The sequence below is a fragment of the Arachis ipaensis genome, chromosome B4, assembly GCF_059453495.1.
Source record: "Arachis ipaensis isolate K30076 ecotype BB chromosome B4, ASM5945349v1, whole genome shotgun sequence".
Lineage (NCBI taxonomy): Eukaryota > Viridiplantae > Streptophyta > Magnoliopsida > Fabales > Fabaceae > Arachis > Arachis ipaensis.
The window spans coordinates 126,986,166-126,998,479 of record NC_142439.1 but is presented as its reverse complement, the minus strand read 5'-3'; the positions used below and the strand labels follow the sequence as shown (position 1 = coordinate 126,998,479).

General features: G+C 31.4%; 1 pseudogene; it reads left to right on the top strand.

The window, feature by feature from the left end:
- Window positions 1–5,997: 5,997 nt before the first annotated feature.
- On the top strand, window positions 5,998–10,531 carry LOC148569138 (uncharacterized; annotated as a pseudogene).
- Window positions 10,532–12,314: the final 1,783 nt, after the last annotated feature.

Below are 12,314 nucleotides of genomic sequence, written 5' to 3'. Positions count from 1 at the left end.
TTGGACACTATACTCTTCCTGTGGCAGAGTCTTTAATTTGATTTCTCCTTCACTCTTTGTGCTCTATGTTAGTTGTCCTTGATGGGCACGTATTTATAGTGTGGCCTGCCGTTTAATTTGAAGTAATTGAGAATATTCTCATTTTATGTAAAAGATATAATCTTATTTTTATTAAAATTATACTCAAATAAATCTCCAATAATTTTTGCATCACAATTTCGTTTCCAATTAAATTTTATTATATTTGAGGTTCTTAAATTTATTTTTGTAAGATAAATAGTTAAATAAGTCCCTCTATTAGTCAGAATCATTAACTACTAACAGAAAAATTCTAACTACATAACTATTAAGTGAGTGACGTGGTTTGACAATGCCACATGTCAATAGCAAGACAAAGATCCATACTAAAATGTGACAAATATATTTTACTAAGAAAAATAAGCCACTAATAGGTGCCTCCCAAATAAAACCTATTTGTTTAACGATACAAATAATTAAGAGACCAATCTATATTGTAGTATATATGATTTGTTTGGATGTAATTATTTTTTAGAATAGAGTACCAATTCAACCTCTATTCATTTGTTTGAATGACAACGCGATTCATTTCTGCTCTGTTAAAGAATAACAGAAATTACTTATATGTCTCATTAAGCTATTGAGGGTAGAAAGTTAAGGTGATGATAAGGTAGATATTAGATGTTCACGTAACTTGTTAAAAAGATCACGTGAGCAGGAACGACACCGTTTTACTATTCCCAGAAGACATTATTAGATGATTCTCCTCGTCTCTTTCCCTTTATTTCATGTTTAGAACCCTAAACCTCCATAAGCAATAGCAGAGAGCGTGGAAGTAGAAGAGATGAGGTGAACAATAAAATAGTATAATTTAATTGTGATTCAGGTTACAATCTCTGTTTGGGGAACAAACTGTGAAAGTGAAATTTCATTCCCTTGTACCACTGGAGTTCTTTTCTTTGAAACTGATTTAGGTAGTTTCTTCTTCTATATTTTTTATCTTTGTCTACAGTTATAAATAACATACAATTCATATAAAAATAATGATAAGATTATGGACACAACTTTGAGAGATATAACTATGAATTTACTCACTACTGGATCTATAGTAGTACTGCAGAATTGACATTCTAACTATTTTTTTTTTGCTCCCTGAATCTATATAAATTATTGTTTAAATATGATCAATTAAATATCTGAGCATTTTATTTATAGACAATTAAACCCCTCATCAAAACTTAGCTTTTCATATATAGGACTAATTGAACCCTAAGTGATTATACCATTGTGGTGTCGGTAGAGTCCACTGATGCAACACTCTCTTTGCTAGCTCTTCTTTTCTTCTTGGTCATATGCATTCAAGTAAGATCTTTAGGGGGATTAGAGTAACTCTTGTAGTAATGACCTTTTTTTTACCACACTTGTTACATACAAGTGACTTCAAATGTCTTCCTGACCTTGTTGGAATGCATCTCTCCCTCAATATTTTTTCTCTATATTATCAATTATCTCTGGCAGGTCTACAAGATGATCAAACATATATAAAATTCATCCATACTCCTACCATTATTGTTCACCCTATCTCTTTCACTCCCACACTCTTTGCTACTGTACTGCTCATGGAGGTTTAGTGTTCCAAACATGAAGTAAAGGGAGAGATGACGAAAATCATCTAATAACGTCTTCTGGGAGCAGCAAAACGACATCGGTCGTGCTCACGTGAAACATGATAGATAGACTCCTGTCCTTTCTAATAAGCCATGTGAGCATCTAACATCCATCTTACCACCTTAACCTTCCACCTCAGTTGCTTAATGAGACACATCAATAAGTTTTGTTACTCTTTAGTGACAAAAATGACAGAAAAAATACATTGACAAACAGAGCACAGGATCAAGGTGCGAAGTAAATTGTTTTTTTTTTTTTGTCAAAGGTCACATCATTCAGACAAATAAACAGGAATCGAATTAGTACTTTATTCGTCTTTTTGACAAAATAACAAATATATACTTAATAATGATGCACCTAATTCATATGGGTACATACTTGAACTTAAGACTAGGTAGAGATCATTTCTCTTCAGTTCTTTTTAGAGAAATTGAGGCTTGGTATTGGTATGAACCGGAACCATTTTTAAATATCATAGAATTTATTTTAATTGTTATTTTATTTAAAAATTTACTCTTTATTTTATTATTTATCATTTATATTTTTATGGGTATCATGAATAATTAAAAATAATAAAAACATAGAATCTCTATTGTTGATCTTAATTCTAATTCGATCATGAGTCTTTAAAATAATTTGATTTCTAAAACTTCTATGTTTGTTATTTTGATCCGTTCGAGATGCGTAAACGATGGGATAATCGTGTTTATGGTTAATCTAATCGATTGAATGTAACACCAATCAATTAATAGATAATAATTGATGTCAAATACCTCGATTGAAAATTCATTTTAGTCATTTAATATATAAAATAATCTATTGTTTTTTTGATCGGTTCCGCTACGTTACCAACAGTATATTTGTCAATTTCTGTCAATTCTTATTTATAATTGTGTTTCATAGAAATGTGTTCGTGGATGTGTCTGATAAAAATGTTTTTTTTATAGCTATGTTTAATAGAAGTGTCTTTATAAATATATTTTCTGAATGTGTCTCTTTATATATGTATTTAAAATATATTAATTATTAGACATATCCACGAACACACTTCCATAAAACACAATTATAAATAAAAGTTGGCAGAAGTTGATAGATAATATGTTGGTACCCTATACTTTTTTTTTTTTTTTTTTATAAAATCGATTGTAACAGTGAAAGTTGTATGTCTCATCTATTCCAATTATTACTTGGTCTAGCGATTTCGGGTTGTTTTGAGAATGAGTTTGGGTTATTGTCTAATATCACCACTTGATCCAACTCACGACCTGTTTCTGACAGATCCTTCACCAACCTCTCGTCTACTGGATGGCACGAGTCCCGGTAAAGCCTGTGCGACACCGACACGTACCGGTTGTCCTGATCAAGCTTGTCAAGCACCAGCTCTGCGTACTCCCGCAGCGCTGCCGTGAAAATCACCACCTTAAACTTCGCCGCCAATGCCGACAGGAACTCCTCCTAGCCGGAATGCTTAAGGACGTAGAACTCAATCTCCGCGCCGTCGATCACAGCCCTCACGACGAAGTCGTAATGCTCCGGCACCGGCGAGGGCTTAGTGGACCAGAGTCTCGTCCAGGTCGAAGAACATTGTCTTCCTTTTTTGGTGGGAGGGCTGTGGCGGAAGATGGGAAATCTTGGTGCTATCGACGTCTTGGAAGGATAAGGCTTTACGAACAGATGCAAAGGGATCCTCGAAAACTTGGAAGTCCAAATCGTTGGGCGCCGGTGCTGTTTTGGTCTTCTTGAGGAGTTTGTAGGGAATGTTGTTGTTGTTGTTTTTGATCTTGTGGATTGAGTTTGGTGAGGAGCCTAAAAATGTGGCGGTGGATAGACGAGGATGGCTGTGGAGGCAAAGACCGCGTTTCTCAAGGGCAATTTCTTCCGCAAGCTACGACGGCTTCCGTGGAGGTCCTTTAGCAATTTGATTATTGTTTTATTTGTCTTTGAAATTATTGTGTTTAATCTTCTTCTTGGTATGGTTCTTTTTTTTAGATGAAAACAGAAGAAAAGATAAGAGGAATGATAAAATTCTAAAAATAAAATCACGGCCTTGAAAATCGAACCGGTCATTAAACTGTTTTAGCTACTAGTTTATTGGTTTAGTGGTTCAATCAATTCGATCGTGGTTTAATTGAAAAAATTATTTTATAATAAAATAATAAATAAAATATAAATAAACACACTAATATATAATTATAATTTAATATAAATTTTAAAATATTATCTAAATTAAAAGTATTACATAAACCACAATTTTATGATCACATTCAAATATAAACTCAAAAGTCAAATAACAAAAACAACCAACCAAACATAAAATGTCAACATCCAAATTTATCATCAATTATCAAAATCTGTTATAACTTGCTGCAGATTTGTTTCGTTGATATCATTACCTTCATTTCTACTACTTGGACCAGAAAAATCAAGTGGTCCAGCATAAAATGTAGGACTACTATCACGACGACGACCACCACCACCACTTTGATCTAAATCAGCATCAATATCATCTAAAGAAATATATAACACATTATCAATAAATTAAAGATTAAAGTTATTGTAATAAATTGATCAAAAAAATGAACTATAATACTTACGAAGCAAGTCTTCAATGTTACTAGGAAGATCAGGCTCTTTTTCAACAACCTCTTCCGTCACCCAAAAGTCAACCAAATTGACACTTTCATAATCAATTAGATCATATTGCACCTTTTGCTTTCTTTTTTGTCTTCTCTTCCTAACAAATTAAAGACAATATATAAAAAATAGTATAACATGTTTACTACACAGAATCAAATGATATGAAATGAAAGTATGAAATATATATTACCTGGATTTAAGATGCAAATTATATGTCACATATACAATATCATTTAGCCTATCATGCTCCAATCTATTACTTCTTTTGTATGAATTTGATAAAAAAAAAACTCCAATTCCTTTTACACCTCGAAGAAACAGATGCTTAGCTAAAGATGCGAACTGCCATATTTTGTAAACATGGAACAGAACCAACAAAGAACCTCCACCATTCATTTACAGGTTACAATTCCATAACCCAACTATTAGTTATCAAATTAAGGAAATGAAAACATAAAAGTAGTTACTATCAAACAGATATTCTTACTAGGTTGAAGATTTTTTGCAGCTCGAAAAACTTCAGGCTTATCAAAATTATTAACCTTGCAATGCAATATAACAAGATCAAGTAAACCTCGCATGGCATCCGGTGCTTCTTTATAATTTTCATCGAAAAAGAAAGCAGGATTCAAGAAATAAGCTGCTACATGAAGATTTTTTTTTTCAAATGTTTATCCCATCTTGAGTTGATAATCTCTGTGTAAGGCTTATATGTAGTCTTACTATGCTTGAACATTTCTTTGATTGCATTTTCTGCCCTCATCGTACCTTCATAGACATATCTCAATGATGGTTTATCATCAGCATTTACAATCCTCATCAATTTAGTCAACGGATTCACAAGTTTGTATGCAGTAAAGCAATCATCCCAAAATTTATTATCTAGGATAATTGCATGCACAACTCTATCACTAGCACTCCTTTTTAATTTGTGTCCGGTAAAGTGTGCATCTACAACCAATGCTTGTAAATCCGCTTTGTGCTCAAAGATATTCTTCAATGTGATGAAGACAGTCACAAAACAAGTTACACCTGGACAAACAATCTCCTTCCAAGGAGTTCTTTGTCTTAGCTAGGACAAGAACACCATATGATTATACACAAACACTGTAATCTTCAAAGCACGTGATGCAAGGTTAAAAATATGCCGCATGCTACTTATAAGCAGCACAAGGTGACCAGTGAATATTCACAAATTTCTGATTGATAAGCCTACCAGCAACAACATAATTCGCCGCATTATCAGTCCTTACATATACAATATTATCAGGCCCAATCCATTCAATCACCTCCGAAAACAAGTAACACAAGCTTGAAGCATTTTTTTACCACATTTGAAGCATCTACAAATTTCACAAAGCACAACCCTTTCGAATAATAAACCAAAAAATTAATTAATGTTTTTTGCCTTTGATATGTCCAACCATCAGCCATGAGGGTACATCCGGTTTCTTTCCATGCAGTCTTATAGCTATCAACAACTATTTAACACTCTCTTTTGAGATCGGCTAACAAGTGAACCGTCAACTTATCATAAGAAGGACCTTTATAACTAGGCCTAATGGCAGCAACACCATCCAATGTATCTTGAAAAAATAGTGACATAACCGCATTGAAAGGAATCCTACAATCTAAGAGCCATTTAGGCACTCGTGTATCACCCTTACTATCAAAATGTCACACTTCTGGTTGCGCCACTCTGATAACGAGGATATTACGACGACTTACATATACTTAATGGTAAAATAGGAGCCTTTTCAACTCAAATCCATGTAAATTTTTCTTTGAAAAACTGGAAATTCTTTTTCTTGAAAACGTACGTACATACATACACAACCAAGCACATCACTTCTTATTTTTATATATATACATGTTAACTAGAGTCTTTAAACAATAACTTATAACATCTCAAACATTATGATCACGACTCCTATCCCTCTTACAAAAATATAATAACAACAAAAGTGAGGAAAAAACTATAACTAATATATCCAAACCAAAAACAACATAGCTAAGAACTCAGTGAAACTTCATAAGCTTCCTCGGTCGTTCTGAAAAGAGAAGTCTGTAGGGAGTGAGAACATCATCCTCACAGGTTCTCAGTAGAGGGTTTAAGAATTGTCATAGAATGATACGTATAAAAGAAGAGTGAACTTCAAAAGCAATGATAAGCATTCGTCTTATGAATCTTTTTGAAAACCAATGATTTAACATCTAAAGATCCAAACCTTTTCAATTAAACCATCAGTTACTTATCCAAAATCCAAAACTCATATTTCCCTTATAAAAATCCCAAGCAAAAAGAACATTTCCAACATTTCACTGCTTACTAAGGAACCATTCGAACCAAACTTACCATTAATTCATCTAATCACGGCTTCCAGCCCAAAATAATATCACATCACAGCTTTCGGCCCAACACAAAATCAAATCACACTCCAACTACCATAATCCAAACCAACAGTCACAATCACAAGTAATGCAGTTCAAACACAATCACGAGTAATTACATCAAATATAGTAATTAGCAGTTAAATAGAATTATTCACATAGGCAAACCAAGTACAATATGCACACCCAAATAATGTCATATAGATGCACATGATGCATGACTTTCCTACTGACCATGAGCTCACGCATCGATTATGTTGCCAGACCCGACTCGGGTAAGCGGGATTTAACCACCATCTTTACCGTAGGTTCCACAAGCAAGCGAGATCACACTAACCGTCCTTGTCCGGAATACACAAGTGGGATTTAACCACCGTCCTTGATAATCATAATAAACAACGAATAAGCAGGATTTAACCAACCGTCCTTACTGGGTACCTCGAACGAGCAGGATTTAACCATCGTCCTTATCCGGGTTGCAAACACAAACAATACGCAAACAGGATTCACCACTGTCCTTTCCAATTCAGTGATCATATTTCCATAATATTCACAATCAATCATGCTTAGAATCATAATCAAACTTAATCATAAACATAATCAAAATCGGCACCATAAGTCTTTATATTTATATTTATCACGAGGATAATCGTCCACAAATCGTGAGTGGAATAACACCACTATCCTCACCGTGGGCGGAATAAAACTATCATCCCTATGAATCCACAACGCACTGAGCAAGCGGGATAGCACCGCCATTCTTGCCAGGCAGTCAATTAATATCACATATTTCTTTAATCATATTTCATTTAACAAATTCTTTATCAAGGAATTACTCAAGTTAATCTATCATATTCACCAGCAGTAGCATTTTTAAAATGGTTCTCATACTACATATGGAGGTTAAGGGATTTTACAAACCAGCCAAAAAGGTTTTACAGTTCAAAACAACATTCAAGCGTTCCCAAGACTCAAAACCTTTTTCTTTAACCAACTTAGGAAATTTCTCAAAAGTCTCAAGATTCAAGTTAATAGTCAAATTCGTCTCTGAAAGATCACTCATGCTTCAAATTAGTCCTCAAAAGATTATTTTAGTCATATTAATTCTTGAAAGATAAAACGTAAGTCAAATTGGTCCTTCTATTAGTTAGATGATGACGTGTCACGTTAAGCGCCATGTGGCATGATGAAGTGGTAGGTTAATGTCACGTGTCACAAGATGATTGGTTGACGTGTTAGGTCAGTGACACCTAGCATGCCACATGTCACTTTACATATAAAAAAGTTATTTATAATCAAAATAATCCCTGAAAGTCCAGATGTAAGTTATTTTCATCCTAAAATATTAAAAATTAATCAAATTAGTCCTTATATAAATTTCTTTTATTTTTTCTTTATAATATTAAATTTAAAGTATTTTTTATACTAATTTTAATATTATTTTTAGACCTTAATAAACAAATTTTTTTTACATAAAATAATAAAAATAATTAAATTATTATAAAATTTTTTGTCATTTATATTTTAAAATTTTATATTTTCAAATTATAATTTTTTATAGTGAAATTTTTTTATTTAAACGAGTTTATCAAATTATTGTTGATTATATATTCAAAAATTTAATATTTTAAATCTCATTAAATAACATAGTAGTTATTTTAATTAAATCTTTTAAATTTTTTAAAATTATAATTTTTCTTATTATTTAATATATATGGTAAAACTCAATAATTAAAAAACTAATTTGTGGAATCACTTGTTGAATCTTAATATTTTAATATATTTTTAAAATAACTACTATATTTATTTAATGAGATCTAAAAGATTAAAACGTTTAAGATAACTACTATATTTATTTCGTGAAATCCAAAATATAGTAGTTTGGATATTTTGGATTTCACAAAATAAATATAGTAGTTATTTTAAATATTTTAATATTCTAGATCTCACTAAATAAATATAATAGTTATTTTTAAAAAATTATATTAAAATATTATAATTCAATAAGTGATTACACAAATCGATTTTTCAATTATTGAGTTTTACCATATAAATTAAACAATAATAAAAATTATAATTTTAAAAGATTTACATTTTAAAATAACTACTATAGATTTAAAAATATTAAATTTTTAAATATATAATCAACAATAATTTAATAAACTCGTTTAAATAAAAAATTTCACTAAAAAATTACAACTTGAAAATATAAAATTTTAAAATACAAATGACAAAATAACTTTAGGGTAAATGACAAATAGGTCCCTGAGCTTTTAATTCGTGGACATTTAACTCCCTCAAGACTGAAAAATACAAAACGATCCCTGACATCTCAAAACGCCGTACAAATTGGTCCTTCCGTTCAATATGCTTCGCAACACGTTATGGATTTAGATTACCTAGCGCTTATGTGGCGTAATAATGGATACGTGTCTCCAAGATGCTGTGAACGGGGCTGACGTGGTCCACTGTAAAAAATTATGGGACATCGCGGTCCTTATACACTAAGATGACGTCATTTCGGAAAATATTTTGCAATGGTTCTTATGAGATATGCCAATGATGGCTATATCAGTCACAGACAATTACAGGAAGCCCTAGCACTTACGCTTTTCCTCCAAAAAATACAACACTTCGTCTCCATATTGTCGTTGTTGTTGTTTCGTGAAGTAGTTCTATTGAAGCTTCGTGGTTCAATCTGCGTCCGCCGTGGAGAGTGGTAAATACATTGTTGTTCAAATTTGTTATCAATGTCGTAGGATGAGATTTATATGGACTATAAGTGAGTGTAGTAGCTGATTAGTTGTGGGGTTAGTCATTTGTCGGGTATTATTTAGTGAGGTTTTGGAGATTTTGATAATAAGGGTTAGTTTTGTGTTATGTTGTGTATTGAAAAATGTTACAGATAGTTGATGTATTCGGTGTTCCTGTGTTCCATCATGGGGGCTACTTTTTAAGGACACCTACATGTGAGTCAGTCTATCTGCATGGTCAAGTTTAGAGGTTTTTGTCGATGGACTTGGATTTTGCCAATTTTAGAGATCTGTTCATGATGTTCAAAGGACTGGGATATCAATCGTATAAGGAGGCTTACTGGTATGATCCAAAAAGCAAAGATATAAAGTCAAGGTTGCATGTACTAAGGAGGGATGGAGGGATCAACCAAATGCGACAAGCAAAGTTGAGGAACAAAGACACGGATGAGTTTTACATTTTTTTTACCATCCTGTTGATCAACCTCAGATCGCAGATGGTGATTGTAAGAAAAATGATGAGGTTGAGGAAGAAGTCGATCCAAATGATTTGGAGAAGTTGGATGACTCATCTACTGATAATGATAAGCGATGGCAGTGAGGAAGATGAGCTGTATAAACCACCACCTGCTGGTTATGAAAGTGAGAATGAGAGTAGTGAAGATGATGAGAGCAGAAGGGCTAGAGCTGCCAAAGGGAAGAGGAAACAAGTATCTCCATCGTTGAGGAAAGGGGTTGAACCCAAGGAAAAGCAAAAAAAACAAGCAACACATGAGTCTAAAAGGTATAGATTTAAAGTAAGAAGGGTGGGTTCATTTGGAGAAGGTTCCTCAAGGTTCACTGGGCCTATTAAACAGCCCAGCACAAATGGGTCAGGAAGACAGCCCAATAGAGTTAGGCTTGCTAGGGAGCCCAACATGAGGCCAGCCATTGCAGAGTATGTCAGCGATCTAGACATAAAGGATGAGGACATTATGTTCGAGTATGAATCTGAGGAGCTGCATACCCCTGTCTCATTGGAGGATGAAGGGAACAAACCACACTGGCCAGAGTTTGATGAATAGTATGGCTTCGGAGAAGGCAGATTTGAGCTTGGCACAAGATTTCCTACAATAAAAAGGTTCAAGGAGGTTGTGAATGATTCATTTATTGCTGAGGGGAGGGAGTTGGTCTGGATTAAAAATGATAGGAAAAAGGTTAGAGTTGGCTGCAAGGGTGAGAATTGTCCTTGGATTGCCCATCTCTCTTACAATAAATAGCTACAGTATTTTTTATTCATTATATTAATATTCTTTTTTCAATAAATTATTGAATAATTATGGTATAATAAATACAAACTAATTAATAAATTATTCAAATTTAAAAAATATCATTTATTATGAAACTAAATAAATAATTCTCAAATATAATTTTTAAATATATATAAATAATAAATATTAAAATTTGGTTAATACATTAATAATAATAACCTTATGATATACTATTAGTATTATGATCTAGATAATTTTTTTAATAAAATAAAAACTAATGAACACATTATTTGATATATAGTAAAAAAATTTTGAGTAATAACAAATTTAATTTTTTTTATCTCTTTAAACTAAATTAATAATTCTATTTGATATCTTTGCACTAAAATACACTATGAATAGGCTACTAATACTAAATGAAATAAATCATAATATATATATATATATATATATATATATATATATATATATATATATATATATATATATATTATGGAGACCATTTATAAACTCAACAAAGTCAAAGCATCAATAATATTATTAATCTATTAATAATATTTTGAGTAAAATATATGTAAATTTAATTGAATTTTAGTATACATAAAATTTTAGTTAATCCACATTATTCATATATTGATAAATCTTCATTGATCTGTACCTTATGAGAATATGTATTATTAATAGATTAATAATATTATTGATACTTAGAGTTTGTTAAGTTTATAATTGGTCTTCATAACATATATATATATATATATATATATATATATATATATATATATATTATGTTTTATTTTATTTAGTATTAGTATCTACTCATAATATATTTTAGTGCAAAGATATCAAATAAAATTATTAATTTAGTTTAAAGAGAGAAAAAATTAAATTTGTTATTACTAAAAAAAAAATTACTACATATCAAATAGTGTGTTTATTAGTTTTAGTTTTATTGTGAAAATTATCTATATCATAATACTAATAGTATTTCATAGGGATATTATTATTAATGTATTAACCGTATTTTAATATTTATTATTTATATATTAAAATTATATTTGAGAATTATTTATTATTTATATATTAAAATTATATTTGAGAATTATTTATTTAGTTTCATAATAAATGATATTTTTAAATTTGAATAATTTATTAATTAGTTTCTACTTATTATATTATATATTCAATAATTTATTAAAAAAAATATTAATATAATGAATACAAAAATAAATTGAAAAAGATATCATTTAAAGAATAAAGACAAATAAACCCCTAATCAAATTGAATTTTGAGATAATTAGGCCCCTGTCCATTTCTGAACCTGATACGTCACCGTTTTCTGTTTAAAGTTGACAGAAAAACACCCACAGAGACCGCGTTGTGTTACGGAAGTAGAGGATAGGGACCAAAGTGGATCGTTTTTATCTTGAGGGGTCGCGTTGTCATTCTGAAAAATGGATAGGAGTCGAGTTGGTAGTTCACTCTTAATCAATTATTCGACAACTATTATTACAAAAAAAAAAATTAATACCTAGAGCTAGAAGCTGGATCCTGGAAGGCTGGAACAGAGCAGAGCTGGCGGTGGTGTGGAAGTGGCTGG